The sequence below is a fragment of the Syngnathus floridae genome, chromosome 5 (assembly GCF_059516105.1).
Source record: "Syngnathus floridae isolate MCC-2025c chromosome 5, RoL_Sflo_1.0, whole genome shotgun sequence".
NCBI classification, from domain to species: Eukaryota; Metazoa; Chordata; class Actinopteri; order Syngnathiformes; family Syngnathidae; genus Syngnathus; species Syngnathus floridae.
The window spans coordinates 10,659,365-10,665,836 of NC_142417.1; positions in this window are offsets into that span (position 1 = coordinate 10,659,365).

The following is a 6,472-nucleotide window of genomic DNA, read 5'->3' on the forward strand; positions in this document are numbered from 1 at the left end:
GACTCTGGAAGGCCATAAGGGAAGTAGCGGCCAGTTGGGAGTGGACCGCCTTGAAACACGCCTCGGTCCAGTCTCCAAGCCTCTGCACGCTGTAGTGGATGTAGTTAATCCTGTCAACATTTTTGTTAAGAGTACACCACCAACACAGGGCGGATTCAAAACCAGCTGCTATCTGATTCACCAGCTTATACTCATCTGGTACTCCTCTAGGAACACCAATGGCGTCTATGTAAGTTGGATTAGCTGCGCCCTGCCATTCGGCGTTTCGCTTCGTTCTCGGCCAGTATTCGGGCACTACGGACTTAGCAAAAGATGTTAGATCATAAGAGGACATTGGTATCAAATGAACAGGAAACAATAGGGTTACCAAAGCGCAAATTCCAGAGCTGTTTAAAGGCAACCTATCATAAAGTTTGTTACTATTACACCAAAACCAAATATCACTACGAGCAATGGGCAAAAAAGGGGCAGTGACATTGGTTATGGACTCACACCATGGAGTAGGTAGGGCGCCGAGCTTCTCACCAGTACCAGGTAATCTAATGCATGTAAAATTACCCTTAGCTACATCGGACGAAAAAAGGGGTTTATATTTTGTCATAGAGGCAACAGGGTAAACCTTATCCCATTTAAAACAATCATGAGTGGGTGAAATGGATGAGTTTAACATTAAAACAACAGCACACTTAGGAACTTCGGACGAATTTGACCATCAGGGAGTGTAAGAGTCAAAAGGAGGCTTGTGCCCTGATTCTTCAAAGTCACTCGTTTAGCAAAGAACACAGCCTCTTCACTGGAACCAGAGAGCGGGGTGACCATTTCGAAACCTTTCAAACTTTTCATAGGTAAAATAATAGAACAAGATGTATTAGGAGCCACAGTAAACATTAATGAGTTATTGTAAGTCCAAGACAAAAGCCATGGTACGCAAGTTGGAACGCGGTCTGGTGTACAAACAACATGATCAAAAGGGGATTTTGTGTTGTGCTTATGTCTAGCAATTTTTCCCCATGAGCCATATTGATTAGAATCAGCGTTGGTAGTTGCCCGAGAGAAGAATGTTCGAGGCTCATGGTACTCCATCCCTCCCAATAAAATAACCCCCGAAAAAAAAAAAAAATACAATGGTAACACAAACCAGCAAAAGCAACCAAAAACACATGGCAGACTTTGCGCAGGCCACAGCCCGCTTAAAGTACTCACCAAATGACTCTCTAATGCTCATGTTTTTGGATCTCCTCAGAGTCAACACCCTGAGCTTCGGGTTGGTGTCTTGGAAATTGGCTTCTGCTAGCTTTCGTGTCAACCCTGGATCTTGGCACCAGGATCAGGCACTATTACCAGACTTTGCTCACCTTCCGTACTTAGGTTGGGTCTGCGGAGATCACCTTTTTACAATAAGATAAATGCAGAAAACAAATAAATGCAGAAAAAACAATATTCTTTCCCTTCACATTTATGTAATTGGATATAAACCATATGTATTGTCTGAAACGGATACAATAGAGTCGGGAACTTTCCTCTCTGAGGTCTTAAATTGCCTCGTGAAAAAGCTGCAAAACCGTATCACTCACTCACTCACTCACTCACTCACTCACTCACTCACTCACTCACTCACTCACTCACTCACTCACTCACTCACTCACTCACTCACTCACTCACTCACTCACTCACTCACTCAATCTGACAATCAATTAATCAATCAATCAATCAATCAATCACACAGGTGTTAACTAATTTGTAATTATATTGCAAGCAATTCCTAATCCTACTTTACCTTTGTATAAGGCACAGGTGTCAAATTGTGCTTCATATTCATGTCATTACTCGAATTGCAAATTATCTTCCCTCTTAATAATGTTGTAAGTTTAAATATTAGACCAGTTCGTATTTGTCTGATTTGAAAGCGAGTTACTCGTCAGCTTGTTTTGCAACTCCCACAATATGAGGCGCTCACACATCTACTCGGGTATACCAGTCATACCAGCCCTCCAAAAGAAGCCATGATTACACCGCGGCCCGCGAACAAATGAGTTTGACACCCCTGGCACAAGGGATAGCCTTCTCATTGATCAATCGCGTATCTTAAATCATGCTTTTCCTCCTTTGAAGCGACCATATACTTCAAACCCAAACGGCACCATTTTATAGGGAAAAAATTTGTCGAATTTATTCGTTGTCGACATAATACTGGTCGCAAATTTGCATGTAGAGCATTTTTGAGTTGTTGATCATAGACATAAGTTGAACACTCTTTCTGGTCTGTGTCTAAAGTCTTCAAACAACTTATCTTGTTTTTGTTTAGTTCGGCCAATGTCTGTGTAATTTGCTCTACGTTGGAATTTTATTTTTATCCTGCCCAATAGTTGGTCAATTTGTATTTGTAATGGCACCCTGTTATATTCCAATGGACGGCCCTGGAGATCAAAAGGACTCCAGGTGCCTTTAACGCTTGCCGAATGTTTGGTTAAGGATGCCATGAAAACCTGTTGTACTTCATCACCTCTCAAATTATAGGAAGCAATTAGTTGTTTAATTTGGGGTACAAAGACGGAAAGGATGATTCGCTTTGCCGTGCCACAACATCTGTCTTTGTAATTTGATCATTTTTCTCATCTTCATTCATCACATTCTTAGCTGCGATTCTTAAGCGAGCTCGCGCTGACACTGTCATCATCTTCCTGTTAGTGCAACAGCAAGTTCTTTTTTATCTTTTCTTCGTCTTCCTTATCTTTCAATTTTGCTCTCATCTGGGAAAATGAGAATGTAATTTTGCTTTTTAATTTTTAATTTTAAGTCTTGCAAAATTGCTATATCCTTACTGCACCGAGATAAACTGTTAAACATATCTCTAAACAAAAACAATCTATGCTCCTGCAGAGACTCTTCAAAATGGGACCCAAATGTCAGATTACAAATCAAACCTCCTCCTTCACTCTCACATTTTTTTGATAGAACAGTCTACTTAGCTAGACACTGTCATATCATACTAAATAATGGCCTGCAAATTAAATATAGTGTTGTTGCTGTGGTCCCTCAAAACATTTGACTAGAATACGGACAATTACTAACCCCCATCAATTGATAAATTATCTCCTCACTAAAGTCCTAGCCTGTTAACCTATCTGCATCAAGAAGACATTTGCAATGCAGGGGATTAGAGAATAATAATGACACCATTGATTTCTAATCATTAACCTAATTTTATCCAGTTCTACAATGTATGTTTTCTCTTACTCTCACATTTTTATGAGGGTTGGGCACTCTCCTCGTCGGATGAGTTTCTGCCCACAACTGTCATATTATTCTATAATTTCTAATTTTTACATTTAACAATGCAAATCTGATAAACCATTGTCTAGCACACCGTTTTCGTGCACCAATTTAACGCAATTCCAACCTTTATAACGAACTGATACACAAAGACAAACATACACAGAAACAAACACACGGGCCCACAACATAGACATGACAATCTTCCCAGCTGATAACAAGGGTGGGGGGAGCAACTGAAGTGCGGAGAGCCTTGCCACCGCCACGTCGCATAATGCAACCACCTCTGTCCAAAATATGCATTTGTCAAGATATTTTATATTTTCGGTGTCGACCCGTTGCATTTTAATTCATGTCGGGGTAGCGGCTTTTGTTTGCTATTTGATTTTCCCATGGTTTATTTCTCTAAATTTCGGAGTTGGCAATTCGAATGGCACCTACAGTGTCCTAAAGCCAATTTAATTCACAGAACAGTGGTTAAATGTCTCCTTTCCTCTACTCTCACAAAACCACTGTTTACATAAAGGAGAGCTCAAATGAGATCACTCTCAGTCAAACCATACACACACTCACACAATGCGCATTCTTATCGTCTCACAGGCAAGCAGGGGAGCCCGCCCTCCCGTGGATTTGAACAAACTCTTTAACCTTCCTATGGTGCAAGGAAAACTTATCTTTACCTTTTTCTCAAAGTAATATAAAACCTATCTTTTCATGGAGAAAGAAGCCAAACCAGCTAAACAAGGGTTAAGGAAAATCCACCACAGATGGCAGCAGAAAACTAACACATTAGGAAGGTTAGTGAGGAGGCCCCACGACACCTCAGCGGGATTTAACTGCTCCAACTACCTGTACGTCTTTACTTCTTTAGAAAACAGAGGAGTCTGCCCTCCTATGGAATTTAACTGACGTTTACGTCAGGGGACTCCAGCATCCCATACAGAATTTAACTGTTTCTAAATGCACTTGATAGGGTCTAGAATTGTCAAGGTTTCAAGTGACCTCTTGCCACTACACTTTCATTCCTTTCAACAGAATCAAGATTCGTACTCACAGTCTGCTGGGCCTTCTCCTCGGATGATCTCGTCAACCACTCCGGTGTCCAACCGACTGATCGAGACAGCCCCGTGAAAAGGGTTTCTCTATCTATATGCCTTGGCCAAGGACTTGTCCTGCGTCGAAAAGTCGGCCGGAACCCCGAAATAGGTCTATTGAGATCCCGGAACGAGCCCCCAAAAATCTGTCAGGTTCAGAATCAGCAAAAGGATCAGCAGACAAAACCAGTGAGGCAGAATGTTGAGTCTTTTCTCGCGAGGAGTGCAATCAGACTTACAGCAGTCCCGAAATACACTAAAAATCTGTTTTACACTCCTCGCTCTTTTTATTTGGAAATGCCCTACCCACAGTGTGAGACGATTAGCCCTTAAGGGGGGGGGGGGAAGAGATTGTGGCTTCGTCTCGTAAGAAAAGAAACAAAGAGTAACGCACAAAGTGTTGCGTGCAGATATGGCTATATCAGCAAAACAGTTTAAGCGATATTCTGAGAGATAAAAAGAGAAAGTGACGTTCTTTAAGGAAGATCAGAAGGTTCATGACGCATCGTTTGACGTGTTGTTTTCACGATCTGTTCTGGTGGACGCTGAGCTGTCAGCAGCATCTTGTTTGACACAACCGTCATCTCGCCCCTGACCCAGCCGTAATCCTCCTGTTCTGTTGTACAAGATAAGAATAAGCAAGGCAAAGCAGCAAGCATACTGAACAGTAACATTGTGAATAAGTACTCATTAGAGAACGCATGATAACATATATATACAATTTTTCTAACATATATGATTAGTTTAAAATCAACACCATTAAAACAGCAAAGACTATTGTGACTTTTCACCTTATTTTTCTTGCATTACCACATAAATCACTTGTAAACACAGTAATGATATAGTTGTATGTTGAAAATATTAAGAGCAATTTTGTGAATATTGATATAAATTAATCAGGTTCTTTTTATTGTGTCATTTTGTGACACATCATGGAGTTGAAATGATTGTACAGTATGTAAAGTATCAGTGTATGGTTGGTACAGAAACACAAAGTGACACATCATTGTAAAATGTTATTAAAAATAAAGTCATTTAATGACTTTAACATGATTTTGTCGAACGCAAAATAAGATTGTGAGGTATTCCTTCTATTTCATAATGTTATTTAATTGTAGAAGTGGAGGAAACACTTTTGTAAATGATGCTGCACAGTTGAATAAAGTGGCAAAACTCTACATTGTGTGGTGATTGTTCAGCCGGCGTTTGAGCGAGGGAGTCCCTATCTGACCCATTTCTTCTTGTCTTTTTCTACCATTAAGTTTTATCATTCTTCCAAATGCTTGCGCACCTTTGCTCTTCACACACATGCAACACGCAGCTCACTTTTATCAAAGCTTTGACCTTGACATACGATAACAATGTCAATTACAGGTTTAAGTTTTGATTGTAGGAATTGATCAAGGGAGCGATAATATCGACGTGACACGGCTGCCCCTGTCTTCTACCGTCATTTCTGTCCAAAATTGTCGATGAACGACAAAATGCTGCAACCATCAGAAATAAAGAAATGATGGGTTTAAGCAGTTTCACAACCCTTACTGAGCCAATGCATTTTACATTGGAAAAAACTCACGGCACACCACCAAAAAATGATGAATACCAAAATAGCAACACTTTCATCTCCGTATACATACAAACCGACTGTTTAATTGTTTTTCCTGTCTCGAAAGACACCTGGCATAAAAGAAACAAAGATATTATAGATAGATAGAATTAATCCACAATTCTTGAACAAATTCATTGAAATTGGATTGAATTTCGCACAAGAAACATGATGATCTCTCACACCACACTTGTGTGCTATGGCACCTTTGTTGGGAATCACTGGTCTAAAGGCCTGAGTATACAGACTTAATTTATATCCCTGGCAGTGGTGTGAGCAAAACACGTGATCGTAATATGATTAAAATTCATTCACATTATATTTGAGTTCCGCATAGTTGCAGAAAGCAGGGTGTGGTTGATATTCTAGTTTCTTCCAGTTGGTCCAAATCTCCAGGCAACCCTATCAACATCGCTCAGGGTAATCATTAGACAGTTATTGATCATCCATAACTGCCTCTGACCAAATCTGCCATCGGACCAGATAAGACCGTGACATC